An 18,654-nucleotide genomic window follows, 5' to 3' on the forward strand; every position below is an offset into this window, starting at 1 on the left:
ACAGCCCTTCCTGTGCATTGGGAGCCCTGCTCCCAGCCTGTGCTGAAGCCACACAGGAGGGGAAACCTCAGGGGAAAAGGGCAGTTTGGMGACCCTATGATTTAGGCAAGTCCCACATGTTCTTGATGGCACCTTCCAGACTGTCAGCTAAACGTCAGCCTCACCAGGAGGTGAGAACCAGCACATCACCAGCCTAAGCACGACCATGGGTGAGGTGGCTTTGGAGCATACCTGAGAGATTGGGAAACTTCAAAATCCTGCTGGTTTATGACGAGAATTAAGCAATTCAGGTCCATTTTAAAGACACCCTAAATTTGTTTATTTATTTATTTATTCTAAAGATCCTTGGACAAGCAGGGTGGCTTTTGAGAARCCTCCTGGGAAACCTATTTTCCTTTCCAACCCCAACACCTGAGCCCCGTGGCCGAGCTTTGGCCTCCTCCATGACCAGGCCTTGTGCCCCACAGGCCGCACAGCCCTCGGTGTCAGCTCGCTGCTGGTGGCCCGGAGCAGACCCACATCCATCACCCTCGCATGCTGCATTCCATGGATCCAGCCGGCACACACTGTTCCATCACGCTGGCCTTGCGCCTGCCGTCCTAACGTGCACCCGCCCAACAGCGCTCCGTTGGGAATGGGAAGCAGGAAGGGATGCGGGATGAGCGCTCGCCATTTTGTGCCATGTGGCCACGCCGCTTTGGAGCCGGCACTGAGTGCTCTGGAAGTTGTTTCACTGTCTCATTGAGTCGTGGCCTCTGCTACTTAGGAAACTTGGAACAACATTTTCAGGAGTGCCTAAGTGTTCATAATAAATTTTCCTGCCAAAAATTAATTTCCTTCATTTCCTCTTTTTCCTCCCACTTTCTCCCCTTATTCCCACTACTGTTTTGGAAGCAAAGAATTGATGTCAGCTCTATGAATAGCTCTGAATTCATTTACTCGCAGCTTTAGGTAGACAGATTTTTTTWAAATTTTATTTCCATCGGAAGGTTTATTGCATTAATTTTCTCCTCCTCCTTGCACCTATGTGTGGCCTCTTCCTCCCTGCACTCGCGTTTCAAGACTCCCCCTCAGCTGCTTTCATAAAGGAGGCATCACCATTGAGTCATCCCTTCACATCCAGCTCCTTGTGCTTCCAACTCTTGCTGCTTCCTTTGAAGGAGTTTTCCGGCCTTCTTGCCCACATCCATGTGTCCAGCCCTGTGCCTGGGCATTGCTGCCATCAGTCTCCCCTGCTCTCTCAYCTCTGAATTTCCTTCCTTTCATTATGGGAGGCTTGTTGTATAAAATGAGTTCCTTTTTTTTCCCCTACTTGCTGTTTATTTTCAACACCTTCTTCAGGGTTCTTCCCAAGATTCTGGTTGCCTTTTCCACATGGAAGCAGCTGCCTTATTATCCTCCCTTTACAGCCACTGTGGATGCAGTAGGCATGGGCTTGGCAGCTTTTCGTTGTGATGATTTTCCATGGGAAATAGATTTCCCTGCTTTGTTTTCTCTTTAGTTTCTCTGATTTGCTCTGGAGGAGCAAGTGCAGAGGCCTCTTCCCTGAGGCAGGAGGCAGCACCAGAGGAGACCAGCAGTTCTCAGACTGACCAAGGAAGAGCCTCTCCAAAAGTGTCCTTGTACCCCACGCAGTTGAGGGTGACTCACCAGAAAGTGCCAAGCAGAGCTCGTGTGCAAGGTGTGAAAACAGAGCAGGCGGGAAATCCTCCCCTCCTCTACACGCACAGCCTCTTCCCGCCCAGATTCCCAGCAATGTTGCTCAGAGCACCAGGCATTCACCAGTTGTCTCTTGCAGAAGAGCTGACGTACGGTGAAAACCTGCTGCCCTGACACTGCAGTATAGCCACAAGCATCGTTCGTCCCTCTGCAGTGAATGGCCTAATTTTAACTGAAAACTTTGCCTTGCCACCTCCCCAGGAAAGGAGAGGACATCGCACTCCTTCAGGTCCTGCTCCCTCTCCTACTCCTCCTGTTCCAGAGCCCCTCTGCTCAGGCCAATTGCTCCCCATGGCTGCCTCTATTCCGATGTTTGGGAGCTGGAGCATAGCTGGGAAGAGCATCACAGGATGAGGGAATCACACGGGACGTACACAGCTCCCCTGCAGCATCAGAGCAATGAGATGGGCAAAATGGAGGCAGAAGATGGCTGAGAAGAGCTCCTCTTATGCTCATCCACAGCTCATCTTCCATATATATATATTACATATACATATAAATATATATAGCTCATGTAGACAGAGCTTAAGCTGGCAAAACTCATCAACTGAGGAAAAGGGAATGTTACAGGAAGCTTTGCCAGTAAAACGGGAGGGGAAATTTGCAACAAATAATTCCCATCACAGCAACAGCCCAATGAGTTTTTTCCTTCAGCGACTTGCCAGTTACGCGGTGTCTTCTAGTACCATTTGTATTAGCTGCATAGGATGGAGGTTATACAATCCTATCCAGGTAACACTGTTCAACCAGGAAAACATCCTAGAGCAAAACAGCCTTTTTCTGTAGCTTAATTATATRGCCTGGATCCAAGTTCCACTGAAGTCAATGAGAATCCTTGCCACTGACTTTAATGAGCTTTGTATGACTGAATACTCCCAGCAGGGCTTTAATAGGAGAAAAAAAAACCAGTGAAGTTTAAGCTGTAAAATATAAGTTAAAAGCAGTGTAACGGGAAAGGTACTGACATACTTCCACAGTACAAGCAGTTTTCACTGATGGGAATGTAAAGAGAGCCTGACCTAACGAGCACGCTTTTTTTGGTTTGCTGCTTTCTTTTCTGTTTATGGACTCAAGGATCCACTCAGGCTTTAGATGAACAAATGGGGCCTGACTATAAAACGCACCCAGTCGATGGGCTAAAATGCACATCTCTTCGTCTGAGAGAGGCAGAGTGTGTTAACACCCAGAGCTTGTTTCTCACTGTGCCAAATCTTGATTATCCTGAAGTGAGTGGAAGCACTTCCACAGGCTTCATCAGCACGGTGATTTAGCTCGCTCTCTGGGAAGAGCTGGCACCAGGCAAGGAGCACGACTGCACGCCCTGGACTGCATGTTATTTTGCAGAGTGCTTTTTACACATGCTTCTTGTTTATAAGGAGAGGTGCTTAATATTAACATTGCAGAAAACAAATAGCCTAATGTTGCATTTTTAAGAGCACATTAACTCGAAAGAGCAGCCAAGTTTGTTGACTAAAAGGATTTACACAACTCTAAGGCCACTAAACAACTATTTCTCAATGTCTCATCAGCAGCTCAAGGGAGCAGAGGCTAAAAGTGCCACAGCTCAATAAACAAGTCTGTTTGCTTACTGCTGATAAGTACACCATGTTTCTTTGCTAATAAAAGACTATTGGAGGTTGCTTTAAGAAAAAAATAAAAATAAATTATAAAAATGAAAAAAAATATTTCTTTCTCCCCTTCAGTTTCCCTCTCATGACTCCATCCTACACCCCCCAAAACCCTCTTCAGCATTTCCCACACTCTGTAATCACCTCCAGAAGGGCTGCCGATGGGCCAAGAGGCGAATCATAACATGGCTGGTTTGATGCTAAAGTCCTTTGGCTGACAAACCCAGAAATGCCCTGTGGTGAGTAAACCGTGTTTATATGAGTCCCAGCTCGCCTGAGAGAGGCTGAATGATTTTGGTGGCAGATAACCATGTTCAGTATCACTCAGATATAAGCACCTTGCAGGGGTCAGGCCTAAGAGCACAAGGTTATGCACGAACTTGAGGCCTTACACATAACTCCAGTTTGCAGATGCACTTCGTTGGACTAGCCTGCAGTTCTGCAGTGGCTTCAGGTCCCCTTGGCAGGGCTCATTGATTAGGATTAGGTTCTGCTTAGCTCCTCAAAGATGGGGAGCAGTCTGAGGTGGAGAAGGTTCTACAAGACAGGACATGAGTGGAAGACGAGCAGCTGAAAGCTGAGGAAGAGATGATGCCAGAAGACATCTGCTCCTGAAAGCAATCGAGCAAGGGACCCTTTGCCAAGGGGCACTGCGCAATCCCGATTACTTTATATCTTTGCATCCAGACTGGCAAAACTTTCGTAACAGACACAATTCAGCTAAAAGCCGTTGCACTATTGGGAACTGGAGGACACAATTCTAAGAAGTCCTCCACCATGCAAAGGTCAAGCAAGGCAATGAYGACAAGTTTAAGGAGAGTGAAGACTATGAATGCAATCACTTAAAAGATTTTAAAGCCTCTTGTCAGAAATGTGGGAGAAGCAGAAGTGACAGCATATTCCATAGCTGAACCACAGGCAGAGAAAATACCTAGAAACACTGCACTGCTCTGTTTTGGTCATTTGGCCGTGTTTTTTTCTGACAACAAAGAGATGCACACTGGTGTGCTCACTCCACTAGGTCTAGGGAGGCCTGAGCACTGCCAGCTTTCACAGCTACACGACGAGACGAGAACCACTGTTCTATGTCACCCAGCCACATAAAACATAAATACATCCTAATGCAGGCGCTCAAAGGACTTGCTTTACTTCCTCTGCTAAGCTCACTGAAAATATGTTTTGCTGTCATAGTAAAAATGGTCAAACCACTGAATGTCAGATTTGGGACACGCGTTCTTCTCTCATATATAGTCTGTTTTTTCCCCTGGGGCTTCCTTCTGTTCTCTGTAAGTTGGCAAGAAAGGTTCACTGTAAGGAGACAGACGTCTTGCAAACTCTGTTCTCACTCAGGGCTTATATCCTTCCTATGCATATTCATTTCATAGATCTATTCTGCCACAACAAGATAGTTGGTCTTTTGCCTGGGATATTATCATTTGCCAGAAATTATCTGAAAAAGAGCAGACAATGAGCTTGTTACTTAAAAACCTTTTCTGATAATTATGTTCTGTCACCCTGAGCCAAAATGATATAACATCTGCGCTGAGGCAGTTCCTACACAGATGCTGTCTGAGACCCGTTTTTCCTCTGAACATTTGGTGAGCAGTGCACGGCAGAGCAGGAAAACACCACTTTCAGTAACATTTGGCAATATCCTTAGGATGCTGGGATAAGTCTGTGGATTGAATTCTCCTTACATAAGCACTAATAGGGGATAAGTCAGTACTCTTGAAATCAGCATGTCACCTTATTTCAACATCAAACTAAAGCCTGATGTGAAAGTTCAGTTAGAGCTGTATCTGGCTCCATGATTTACAGTGTTTATTTAGCTTAGAAGCTGGCCCGAGAGCAAAATATTCCAGATATCTATTTAATCTGTAGAGCTCATGTCCAAAATTGTGCTTAGCTACTGCAGGGTAGTAAGGACCAACAGTCACAATTTGGACTGGGTTTTGCTTCTGGAATTGTGGGGAATGTGCCCCAGAGAGCAGTTCCAGAGGCCAGGCCAGGCCGAACCCTGACCCTGTGAGCACAGCAGGCAGTGGGGGAGAGAGACRTGCAGGGAAGGGCAAAGACGCTTSGGATCTCCTCCCTAAATGTGTGTTAGAGGGCAGGACGCTCTGGCGAGGAAGATGGGGGCCAAGCTTGGCACACAAGATGGCTGGACCCTCTGCCTTTCCTGGGGAGGAGGCGGGAAATGGCTTTTCAGGTAATGTGTTCCCTCTGGAACACAAAACCGTGCGTCTCTGTTTAAAAAAAAAAAAAAGTGTATTTATATATATGCCTTTCTGTACACACATACACATATCCAGGAGCGTTGCTGTGCTTGGGAGCTTGCAGAGCCATGCCCAGAGCGGCCTGCAGCTGAAGCTCTTGGTGTGGGATCAGACATGGTGTGGGCCTGCAGCTGAAGCTCTTGGTGTGGGATCAGACATGGTGCGGGCCTGCGGCTGGGCCTGGGATCAGGCATGGAGTGCCTCAAACCGGCGCCCATGTTCAACACAAACCCGGCAAGGGGCTCGCAGGCACACAGGCCTGCTTGGGCTAAGCCCACACGCACCCATAAATCCAACGTTCAGTGTTTTTGCTCCTCTGGACGGTCACCAGACCTAACAACGCCTGAGATTTCTTTTCTGTTTGCTTGGTCTTGGTCAGCCAATGCCAAGATCTCCTCAGGGACATGACAACAATTATCTTGTCTAATGGTTCTCCTTGAGAAGCCAGGATTTTCTAAGCTCTGATAACACTCATCACTGGACAGCCTAGGAGGACGACCCAAGTCATTCAAACARCAAGTAAATGCCAGAAAGGAGATGATTTCACTGCATTTTTGGAAGCACTTTGGACAGATAAGCCTAGCAACAGGGATCCTGTCTCCAGGCTGGCTCCAGCAATAAGCTGCTTCTATAGCTTCTTGCCATTCTATTGCACTGCCACGAATGAATGAATAAATAAATAACCTACTATAACATTTATGCAATAAGCAGCATATTAGCATGTGGCTCTCCAGATGACCTTTATTGAAGGATACAATATTTATATTGGAGAAACTTCTCTAAAAATAAATGATTATCGTTCATGTATACACAGAAATACCAAGGGCAAGATATGACTTTCTATAATGCGAAATGACTCATTTTCCCCCTGAAATTTCAGTGAGTGTTGAAGATATGTACTTCTAAGAGTGAATCACTCCAAACGGCCACTGGGTGACTGGCTGAGTTTGAACTAATCTTGGGGAGGAAAGCTGACGTAAGAGCCATGGGACTTGGAAGGCATGGGCTATTTGCAGGGCAAGGATGGCAGATATTAGCACTCAGTTGTCACTAGTAAATCTTAAATTGCCTTGACAGGTGGCAGATTGTGAGACATGAATGGCTAGAGCTTCCAGGGAAACACTTCATGGAAAGTGGGATGAGGTCAACGGAACAGCTTATATTTCTTTTATATATACACACATTCAGATACACATATATAGTAAGAAATAAAGTATCCCTTTTATGGATCAGTAAACTAAATTGAACCCATTTATTAGTCAAACTTGAGAGTACTGGTCAAGCTTTCTGGAACTGTAGCTTTACTGGGAGCTTCCAGGAAAAGCCAAAAAAAGGTTCAGTGAGAACAAACGACAAAATTTGTAAGAACTCATCAGCTCTCTGGGTTTTCATGAGGATGCCTCCTCTGGGACAGTCAGTGACCAAATCAAGATGCTGATGTTTTTGTTTCTGTTTTGTTTTGTTTTGTTTTGCTTTTTCAGTTATCTATCATCTTGTGAGGTTTGACCTCAGTGCCATTACTAGGTGTCCATGCTCAGCACCTCTTGGGAAAGGGCATGAGCCCTGGTGAGGATGACATTTTCTCTCTCAGGCCAGCACATTAGCCAAAGATAGCACCAAAGTTAGGCTTGCTCAGGAGTGCTTTGCCTAGCACACACACGTCACGTACACACAAATATCAGCTTCATATTAAAATCAAGTCCTGTGGAGGGAAGTGAAAGAGAAGCAAGCCATGATCTTACAGCTTAATTCCCAGCTTGTAGCAGAGTCTCCCTTTAAACAGTGTTTAAAGAGGTCACTCTGGCCGGTGAGGAGGGAAAGACCCCAGGAAGGCTCTGTCTTCGGGAGGAATTAGCAGCCTTCATGTGCAATGCAAGTGTAACTTGCAAAAACAAATGCCAGCCGTGCAACATTTCATAGCTAAAAGGGGCTTAAACAGCAATGCCCCGACGCCTTAGAAAGCGTTTCATGTGCAAACTCGTATCATACTACCATCTATGTATAGCCTGCATACAGCACCATACTTAATATGTGCACTGATGTCCCAGATTCAGTGAATGCTGGTTGCTAAACAGGCAGCCTCACACATGCTCTGCCCCTTGCTAAGGAGCTGGCTGATAGAGCTGTCTTTCATTCTCCTGTGGGGAGCAGCTTCACCTGCATTTTATAAAGATGTTCATAGCAACTAGTTACCCTAGGGTATTAGTCTTGCTGTTGGGATATGAGAAAGAAAATGGAAATCAAGGCAGATTAATTTTAATGAAAGTTTTTACAAAGAAATGTGTCCTCAGAGAACTCTTACAGAAGGTCTTTCAGAAAACACGAAAAAACTCTTTTGACTAACAATCTGCCCTGAATGATGATATCTTGTAAGGGTTTGAAAATGAGAGGGAAATTTGGATATTTCCAGCACTGGCACAGTTCTTGTGTGACTTTGAACAGTGTCTTTCCTCTTCTTTGACCCATAGCTTCTCCATTACCTCCAAAGGCAGAAATATCACAGTTTGTCTCCCTCTGTAAGAGCACTGGTAGGTCTAAGACACCAGAAAAGGAGGGATTTTAAGCAGATGAATTATTTTCAGCAAACATGTTTTTTTTTTACTAAATCTTCATAAACCTACATAAATCCTACAGATTTGTTTGTGGTTATTAAACAAAAGAGTGATGCACCTGCATCCTCCTGGCAGACTCTTCACACATCAAGGATGGACGCAGGTTCTTGTCACAGTGCAAGAGCTGTGCAGCTGCACACATACAGCCTCATCCCAGACACAGGAGAGCACACGACCAACTTCTGCTGAGGGAGTGAGTGAACAGGCTCTTAGGGGATGCCTCACACAGGAATAAATCCCCCTCTGTGCAAATCCCTTGCTTTTTTTTTTTTTTTTTTTTTTTTTTTTTTTTTTTTTTCTGGCTGCTGTGAAACACCAACTTTTTTTTTTTTTTTTTTTTTTTTTTTTTGGCTTTTTAGCATCTGTGAAATTATTCAGTTGAGCCTTCTTGTCCTGTGGTACCTGGTTGTCAAAAATCTTCACAGATACTGACCCATTTGCATTACTCCTTCTTGGGGACCATCTGATAAACAAAATATGAAGCCTTCCAGCCTTAAGTAAGGGGAGCGCTACCTAGCTGGTAACTAACATGTTTTCTAAGGAAGTGAAAGTCCCTGGGTCCTTTTGGGAAGAGCTTCAGGAGCTCTGCTCTTATAGTCATGAGGAATATCTAGAGGGAAAGACAAAGACATCACATAAAAACACAGATAAACTGCTTGTGGCCCTAAAATGCCCCAGCTCTCCTCTATAATTTCAGCCAAATTAGCTAGATATTCACCACAGTTTGCATTTTCCATCAGAGGACATTCAAAGGTCATACTGAGCACTTAGAAGAACTCGCAAACCACAACCACTTGCATATAGGTGAGGCTGTAGACTTCAACATGACATGTTTATTTAACAAGGAGATAGGTTTCCTGTCTCGTAACAAGCAGTAGTTGATACCTGAGTAACAGATTCTCACATGAGCAATTGTGATAAGTTATATTCTATTCTCAGTGTCTGAGATTCTCCACTGGAGAAAAATTAAGTATTCAATGTATGGTCTAAAACAGCCAGAAAAGAGACTGAAAATACAGAAAATAGCAAGGAAATTATTTCAAACTAGAGTGCTCTGACTCTGGAAACTAAGTTATAAATGCTTTGAGAACCTGCATTTATTACTTGCAATAAATAACTTTTCTCCCAAACACTCCTTTGTGTGAGAGACAGATTAGCAGTGCAAGTGGAGCATATTTCTGCTGTGCAGAAGTTACTTATTTTAGAATAATGGACGTCACAAATTGGCCCTGCATAGCAACACTCATTGGAAAAAGATCACAGCTCCACTTAACACAAAAGTGCAATCTTGAAGCCCATTGAAACTGAAGTCTCTATACGGGGCAAACACTGAAGTAGCTCCTCATTTGCGTAAAGCTGGACAATTGCTCCACTTCCATATGCACAAAGTTGGTTAAATATCTCCTGTGCATGGGGAAAAGCTCATTAATCACATTAAAGAAAGGGAACGTCCCAAGGTTAAATCTTGGTGCTGTGGAGTGCTTTATAAAGCCATCTAAATAGGATTTCTATCCAAAAATTTTTGAAGTGCGGTGAATGCTTGGAATTTAACTTTAAACTCAGGACACTTCATTTTCCTCATAAGAAAAACACAGTTTGGAAAAACAAATTTAGATCTTCGGGTCTGATTCTCCACTACATTAAGCCCATTTTACAACTGTGCCACCTCAATGAAAATCAATGGAGTGGCACCAGTGAAAAAAACAATGTATTGGCGAAAGAGATGATTAGCTCAAGCCCTGAAAAGAAAAGGTTGTTCTTGTAGTCATTCCYTCGAGTTTTCTCTAAGTCCGTTCTGCTAGCTGCTGCATGGTAGGAGGAAAAAAAAAACAAGGAAAAAATAGGGAAAACCCATCCACCCATGCCAGGAATCACCCAGGCCCCTTCACAACACCCTGTCAGAGCCATGTGCTGGGGTTTCTCTCCACTCCTTGTACCAGAAGCTGCTCTTATGTGGCTAAGGCCCAGACACAGGAAGTCTGGGTTGGTTTTTAAGGCTGTCTGCGTGGGGTTAGGCAAGATAGTTGAGCCCTCTGTGCCTCAGGTGCCTTCTTCCATTGCAAACACTATAGCAAGTCCTCTCTTCCATCCTTGCCTGGTGTAGCAGCTTTTGGGAACGTGGCGTTTATTTATGTGTGCCCGGAGAGAGCCTGTGCTATTCCACTTCACTATGTGAAACTCTTGTTCGTGCTTTAGAAGCCAAAAGTGTCTGTGCCCACATTGGCTTTCTCAATGCAGGCACTTTCCAAAGTTGGAGCRTAAGAGATGCTGAGACTCTGCTCAGTATCCAAGAGTCCACAACCAGCTGGCGACTTGCTGACTGCTGAGGTGTTTGGAACAAGACATCTGGCAGCAGGCAAGGAATTGTTGGAGTCAGGGGGCATCAAGCAAAAGAAGGAGCATACGAACACCAAGAAGGAAAGGGTGCAAAAAAGCTGAGCAAAATCCCAGGAAAGAGTGAAGAGCAGTGCAGTCACAGCGCAATGCCACACAAGATTGGATTTTTCAGCTATCCCCGATTGGATTTGGTGGAGTAATGTTATGCCTCTTAAGGACATTGTGTCCCTAGACTGCAGCACTCTTTAGTCCAGGAAAAAAGTGCTCTACAATGGAATTTTCCAGCTCATTTACACCTCGTGGAGTTAAGGCCCCAAAGGCAGAGGGTTGCACCAGTGCTGGGAACTGCTTTCTCTGCAGAAGGAGATTCCTTCTCAGCAGGGGTGGCTCTGAGCAGCCTCCAGTTGCATCAAAGATAAACACTGCTACAGTTGKAATTCATATAGGAGATCTAAATCATCCTTTGTTAGGTTAACAACTGATTGAAAGGCCATGTAGTTGTTATATCATCTGCCCTATTCTTAGGATAAGTCTGTTTTAATTTTAGAAGCCTTACATGCCTTTGGGGCTACTTATAAGTGCGGGCTGTGCAGTCAAGGTTAAAAATGGGGTGTTTCAAAGCAAAAGCCATGAGTAGCCAGACTGGTTGAGCTTCTTCAGTCTGAAGATGGTATATCTGGAGAGGGTAGAGCAAACTGGACATCAGTCTTCTGCCCATGGAAGATGCATTGYTCTGTGAGATGGCTGTGAGTCATCTGCATGAGGTTTGTGTTTGGCTTTTGCTTTGTCTCGAGGTAAAAGTGAAGTGCCCTGACTTTGAATAAAACAATAAAGCAGAAGATGAGCTGCAGGAGTCCAATCACTAGCAAAGTAATGAGGAAGGGAGAGAACAGTGTCTGGAGTACACTCCTGCTAACCTGCAGCTGGATTAATTATCTCTCCTGATAGTGTGCATMCATTGTCCATGGACAGCAGGACTGSCTCTAGTTTTTCTGAAATTCCCATCACAATAGAAAATTCAGCGCTGGGTTGTGGCTTTATAGGGACAGGTAAAAGAAAGACATAAGTAAAAGACACGCTGGGAATAAAACAAGGTGAAAAATTAGCTCTGCCAGTAGTGTATGCAGAATACAGGTAAACAGAGCTCACCCACTTCTAATTCAGGCACTTTCTTCCTTCACATATGATGAAGCAGCCAGACAAGCGAGTTTACCCATCTCCTTCCTTACTAGCTCACATCAAGCTAAATTGTATTATATGTAGTTGAACAGACAGCTGAATCACTGACCTTTAAGGCACTAAACAATCCTTTGTAACCCCCTTGTTAAATAAAAAGCTCTCTATCCAGAAGCTGGGCAGCTGGAGACACTAAGGCTACATCTACACTAATAAACCAGACACGCTCAGGTCTGTCTTCTGGTACTGAGGCCAGCCAGCCAGCATGGAGTATTCCACATGCAAACCACTGAGCTTCCTTATCTGGCAAAACAGGGCAGTCCCATCTCAAATGCTTATTAAGAATGGTCTCCAGCCTCTGCCAGCTTCCAAGGCAGGCCTGGGAAACATTAGAAGAAGTGGCAGAAGCCACAGACGTGCTTCGGACATCCGAACAATTTYGCAGTGTAAATGATGAAGAGTTAATGTCTGGGAATGCGCCTCTYGGCACCATTTAATTAAGTAGCTCGAGGTCCTGAGCTGCTGTGACTGGAGCTGAAACCAGGAGATGCTTTCAGACAGCCACTGACAGTGAGCCCGCGAGTGAGCTGGGCACCAGCAGCCCCGACACCAAGCACAGAGCTGCTCTCTGAAGCCTCTCTGTTCTGGTTGACTCACCCAAGCGAGAGACTCTGCTCCCAGTGGAGCAGAGTGTGTCTTGGATGTCTCCTCTCTCCAGATCACAGACTGGTGTGGGAATGCTATGCCCTTTCCTTCTTCCCCTTTGCACCCTGGTTCCTACAGAAAGGAAACAGAGTGCTCAAGATGACCATGCTACAGCTTCTGCAAAAGGCAGAGGAGACTGCAACAACCCAGAGGAAGAGTTGGAAAACGTCCTTCCARGAGCTCTTCCCCCGCTCTGCCTCTCACCCGAACCTTCTGCGGAGCCCTGCTCTATGCCTAGATCGCAGTAGGGATCAGCGCGGAGCTCAAYCAGGTAAATGACAGCATGCAGCTCACTAATTAGCGACAGGCATGCCAGGCTACATGCCCGGAGTCGGACACATGCCGTACATTTCCAGCATTGCTCAGCAGACAGCGGTGATGAAACRTGATAAAGCATGCCAAATGTTCAGCCCCGATACGATGCTCGGATGGGCCCGAGCGCCCTTGGCAGCCAGGCGGAGGGTGAGCTCCTTTCTTTGCCATCACAATGAGCAGCAGTCTCGCTAGAATCCTATCTGCAGGATCTCGGAAGCGAGCAGGATGTCCTGTGCATAAATCAAAGCCCAGCAGACCTCTCCCTCGGCGGGCTTTTCCCTTCCTGGATTAGACTTTCTGGAAACTTAGCATTTAAGATTCTAATCCTGCAAACATTTGTGCACATTTTCCTACCTAGAGGCTCTACTGTTGACGTTAAACCTATGCGCAAACCTTGGCCATGGTTAGGAAGAGATTCTGGAATGCTTCTTTTCATAAAGTTACCTATTTCTGAACACGTATCTATATTTTTCCACATGACCTCATATCTCTGAGGCAAAAGGAGAACTGTGTACACCCATCAGTGACATTATAATCAGTTGCCTTAACTGCCTTGCCCTGTGCAAGATTTGGGATGTGCCCTATAGAGTGTCTCAGATCTTGCTCAAGACGGTTGCACTTCCCTCCCTATTATTTAAGCAATAATAGCTGATGGGGAGGGTATTTCCTGACAGTCATCTGCAGAAAATGAGGTCTCTGCCTGGGGCCCATAGTTGAGCCAGGCACGTACAGCCAGGAAGCGCCTCCCCACCCTGCCCCCTGTGCTAAAGCAGCCAGAAAGGGGCTGCTGGGTTTGGCATTTTCACCTATAAAATATCCTTTAAACCTACATTTCTATCTTTTGCTATTTCAAAATGTTCCGTAGCGAGGGGTCATTTTGGAGACACAGAAAAATCCCCCTTTCCAAAGGACACCTCCCGAATGCCAGGACACTGCCTGGCAGTGGGATAATCCCAGCATTTTACCCCCAAAGGCCTCGGAACTATGGGGTGTCAGGCTGGGAAAGGGGGGGATACGCAGTGGGGAGTGACAGCAATCAATCCAGGCCATCACAGGCCACGTGGGAAGGCTTCCCCAGCAGCACCGGGCTGCAGTCTGCGTTAGAGGAACCTCTGYGTTATATAGGGGCAAACGCAGCAAGTGCCGTGGCAGGGAGCAGCTCCTTCAGCTGGGCTCGGGACTATCCCGAATTCCCAGAACGCTGCACACCCAGGGCACCACTGSCAGCAGTCAGACGACCACTGCTATTTTAGACCAGCATTTCTTTGACTGAGGTGCTCTCTGCCTTGCATACAGCATTTTTTTTTTCTTAAAATGGTAACATACCAGGACTTATACTTCTCAGCAGCTATATATATAAATATGCACTCCCATATTCATATGTGGGACATATATAGATGTAGATTTTTCTTTATCCTAACAGAGAAACAATAGCAATTRAAGAAAACTTGCATTTAATCATGGAAAATTGCCAGTACTGGACATTCTTAGGAGAGACTTACTATCTTTGCTAATGTGACCTGTGAGAAAGAAAAAATACATTTCTTTAGATCTTTTTGCTTCTATTTTTTTAGATCCGTACCTGTATGACTACAAAGACAGCAGAGCTCCAGCAGCCTGCAGGACTCATTGCCACAGGACAGCAAAATATTCACGGGCTGGGTAGAACTGACGTGGAGTATCTGGAGCTGTAGGGAATGCTCTAAAATTACCCGTTGCTGCGGCAGATTGACACACTTCTAACTTTAGCAGAGAGCTGTGGCCCTCGGCTGAGGTTCTCGTGGCTCTGGCTCCTGCAGGCGCTTTAGCACTAGCACTAACTGGCCCTGGTTGCACAGGGCAAAGCCACCAGCAGCACCCTTGGCTCGGGCAAAGACCAAGGAACCAAGTCAGGCTTCAGAGCACGGATTAAGTACTCCGGCAGAAGTGTCCCACCTGCCTCCGAGCAGCCTCTTTCCCAGCCTTGCGGCATCCTTCTTGGAAACATCTGGCGGTGTTCGCAGCTCCAGGAGGATTCTGGCCTGTAGGCTGTGATGTTTCTCATGCAGCAGCCGCCGCTCTCTTTGTGCAGGTTCTGTTTGGTCTCCACAACGGTGGAAAACGTGTGTCTGTGGAAGATGCACTGCTTGCTGCTCCCTTAGTCCCGATATTGCACATTTTGGGGGAAGGCGGCTGGATTACGGCAACACGTCAGGCTGTTAGTGTCCAGAAGGCTCCCAACATCCTGCACCTGCTACTTGGGCAACAAATCTTGGCATTTTATATTTCCACCAGACAAAACCTTAAGCGCTTTACAGAGGCTGAATTTCCAAAGGCGCCACGTCCTCCAGAATGACAAAACTGTCAGCGTTTCTCTATTCACTTTGGTTTGCCTCTTTTTGGTTTAAATTGCATCCATACTCTAGTGTGGCTGAAGCTGGATGGAGAAATCAATTGAAATTGAGTCACCGGGCTTGATAAAAGCAAACAGACGTCATCATAAGGGCAGTGAAGCCCCACTTCAAGTCTGTACTGTCCTGCTGAGTTACAAGATTAATAAAAGAAGTATATGAAACTTTTAAAGAATGAAGTGCTCAAAAACATTTTGCAAATAGTTAGAGAAACTTGGCCAAAAAGGAAAACTAGCCAGCAGGCAGACTAACATTTACATTGGAAGAYGTAAATTTACAGCATTCACTTTCTTCAGAGTGAACAAACAAATATTTTGAGACAGCAAAAAAAGCTCATATTTTCAGAAGACATTTACTTATACCAGGAAATTCTTGTCTTGTCTTAACCCAAGCATGACACAATGTCTTTTATTAATTATTTATCATTAAAGTTTATCTGGACTTTCTGATAGCCTGGTGTTCCTCTGCCATAGAAAAGAATATGTATTTCTCTCCATTTAACCTAGCAACCTGTTTTAATCCACTCACTGACTCAGGAGGTTGTTCTTTCTGTATCCTCACCATGAACCAGGGGACACCTGGCTGCTTTAGATGACTAGCTGGGGACTCTGGTCGGCCTTTGCAGGGCTGGCCCATCTATCAATGTGGTGACCTGAAGCAGAGGAAGGTCCTTCTTAATTATCCATCTCAGGAGTTGAGGGTTCAGTTTCCCCCTTAGGATCTTACCAGTGTGAAAGTCCCTGAAAGTGGCTTCTCTCACGTCTCCCAGGAATTACTGAGGAAGTCGGTGGCTTTATTGAACCGTGTMATTTCACTGGTGTGATTTCAAGCACTGCCCCACAAGCAGATGCTMCAGCACTGATGCAGGGTGCCCCCTCTGCTGAGGGCAGGGTAGATGGTGACAGAGGAGGCAGAAGAAGTTTTTTCTAAGCACCAGCTCCATGGACCATTAGGAGATCCCCAGTGCCCCCAGTTGCTGCCATGGTGGGGTCACCCTGCACTGTTGGAATGGACCAGTAGGTGCCAAAGGGAGGTTTTACTGGTACTGCTGTGGTGCGCACTGGGTCTGTGCTCATGCCTTTACTGTGACCTTGAGAGCTCCTCTCCAGGGCACCTAGCAGACTTCTCCCAGACCAAGGAAAAACGTATCAGTGACCCTGAACACCTCCAGACAAACAGTTCCAGCAGTGGTGGGGCTGTATGGGTTCTGCCTTGTCACACTCTGTGCCAAATGTAACCCACAAGCCGAACTTATACTCCATTCACCCACCTTCCTCTTGTTCCCCAGTCAACCCTTTTAAAATTGAATATCCATATGCCTTTCTACCTGTTTTTCCCCCTTCCAATGTCCATATGTGGCCATGGATTCATGCTTGTTTCCACAAGCTAAACACTGGCAGACTTGGAAGTCAGTTTTAAGCGCAGCTTTTGAGGGAGCCGATTTGATTCCGCTGATAAAGCTTCCTATCAGAAACCTTTCTGCTTTGGAGGACATTTACTTCAGGTTCTGCCAGTGGGCCTGTATCTTCTACTTATGCAGAAAAGGGATAACTCTTTCCACTTAATCGACTCCTTTTCCAGGGAGCTAACAAGAAATGTTTAGCCTAAGAGCAGAAAACTAAGTTTAGCCTAAGAGCACTGTTATCAGAGCTCAGCAAGAGGAGAACCTGCGGTTCTTCAGCTCTGCCTTGAGCCACGGCCTGCAGTGAGTGTAACTTTGAGGATATGGTGGAGGAAGTTGGGCAGATGCAGTGAAGAAACAGGGAACAGAGGTGTTCCTGAAGCTAAACAGCCAGCTTATGCAGTTCTCACTTCCAACAGATCCACATTTTCAAGCCACAGAAGTGCAATTTTCATGTTGTCTGTCGACATAAGGAAAACTGCTCTTCAGGAGCTACTTTTTGTGTTAAACAAATATGACATTTACAGATTGTTTTCTCTCGCTATTTATTTGCTATGTCCGGAGCTAATGACCTTAAAAATTGCTCTCTCTGATGGCATTAGTGTGAGACGATTTCCAAAAAGCATGAAATTGCACTGAASTGTCAAGTTTGCACAGGTGCATTGGAGATTAAGAGATCAGCTGCAGACCCATTAAGATCTATGGCAAAGCGCCCAATGGGACTAGGATGAAACCGTCAGAGTGCTTAAAAATGTCACGATTAGCAGGGAGACTTCGTGCCTGGCAATCCCAGGAGCTCAACGCAATGCTAGATCTTAACCATGTCCTTCTGTAGCACTCCTCAGAGATGGCAGCTGCTGGTATTTCCTATTCATCTGAAAGTAGACAGAGCCAGTACCAATTCTCCTGGAACAAAGATCACTTGAATATCCCCCCTGAGACACCAGTGGATGCTGCAGAAGCCTTCAAATTCTTCCTAACTTGTAGGAAGAAGGCTTTTTGGGKTTTTTTTTTACAGGCACAAGAAATCCATTTCCACCCATTGGAYAGGGATATGTTTTTGCCTACTATGAACAATTGTTTTTTCACAAGAGGCCAGCTCTTGTGAAAAAAATACAACAGCCATCAAAAGTAGCTTTGGGATCAATAATACATTAGGAGTATGTCTTCTCTGCAGTTACATGAGTTTTGTTCTCAGTCCACTGCCCTTCCACACGAGAAGGATGCCAGACTGGGAAGCTCTTGCTACCCTGTGCGTCCGAAGGCAAAGGTTATGGCCTGAGTACCTGTCTTCACAGAGGGGCTGTGGTGAGAAAACAAAAAAGTCAASGGAAGTGGTGAAGTTCTCCCTGTGTTTTCCTTGGAAGGACAAACAAGTTTCCTTGCAGCTTCCTGGGAAAGAACTCTGAGTATCCCAACTCAAAGAGCCATGAGTTATGTGCCACGCATAGACAGGCAAATAATAATAATAAGAAATCGGGGAGAAATCCAGGTGGAAATCTCTGGAATGCAGGAAGGGCAGAACAGAGGAAAATGCCTGTCTTTGTGGAATGAATTGGAAAGAGCAAAAAGCAGAGAAGATTCCCACTTTTAGTAACGGACATCCAGGAGACCTTCTGCTCTGTCCCACTTGCACCCTTGGCTTTGGCTGCTATTCTGAACTCAAGGACAGGGAGATTTGCAAGGTGAAAAAACCAAAACATCACGTACAGGGCAGAGAGAGAAGGGGAATCACAAGGAGTCCCTGAAGGAGGGTCAGGATGAACAGAGAGTTATGGCACTTACCTGCCTGGCTCGCGTGCTCTCTGTGCCTGTCATTGCTGCAAAGCAGACAGGAGGAGTTGCCCACATCTGCGCAAGCCAGGCACCTCCTGGTGCCCTGGCATTCGAGATGGGCCACGTGCCTTCATGTGGTCACTGCTGCTGGTTGCCCTTCTCCTCCCTGCCCTCTCGCCTGCGGCAGCCCGGTGTTGGTTGCTGGTGTGGAGAAGCCGAGGCGCCAGCCTGCTTGGTTAGGGCAGCATTTGCAGCCCCTTGGGGAGAGCCTTGCTGCAGCTAAGCAGCTGTCAGCGTGGCAGCACCCGAAGCCACCGG

This window comes from Nothoprocta perdicaria, unplaced genomic scaffold (assembly GCF_003342845.1).
Source record: "Nothoprocta perdicaria isolate Ctin4 unplaced genomic scaffold, notPer1 scaffold_171, whole genome shotgun sequence".
Classification (NCBI taxonomy): domain Eukaryota; kingdom Metazoa; phylum Chordata; class Aves; order Tinamiformes; family Tinamidae; genus Nothoprocta; species Nothoprocta perdicaria.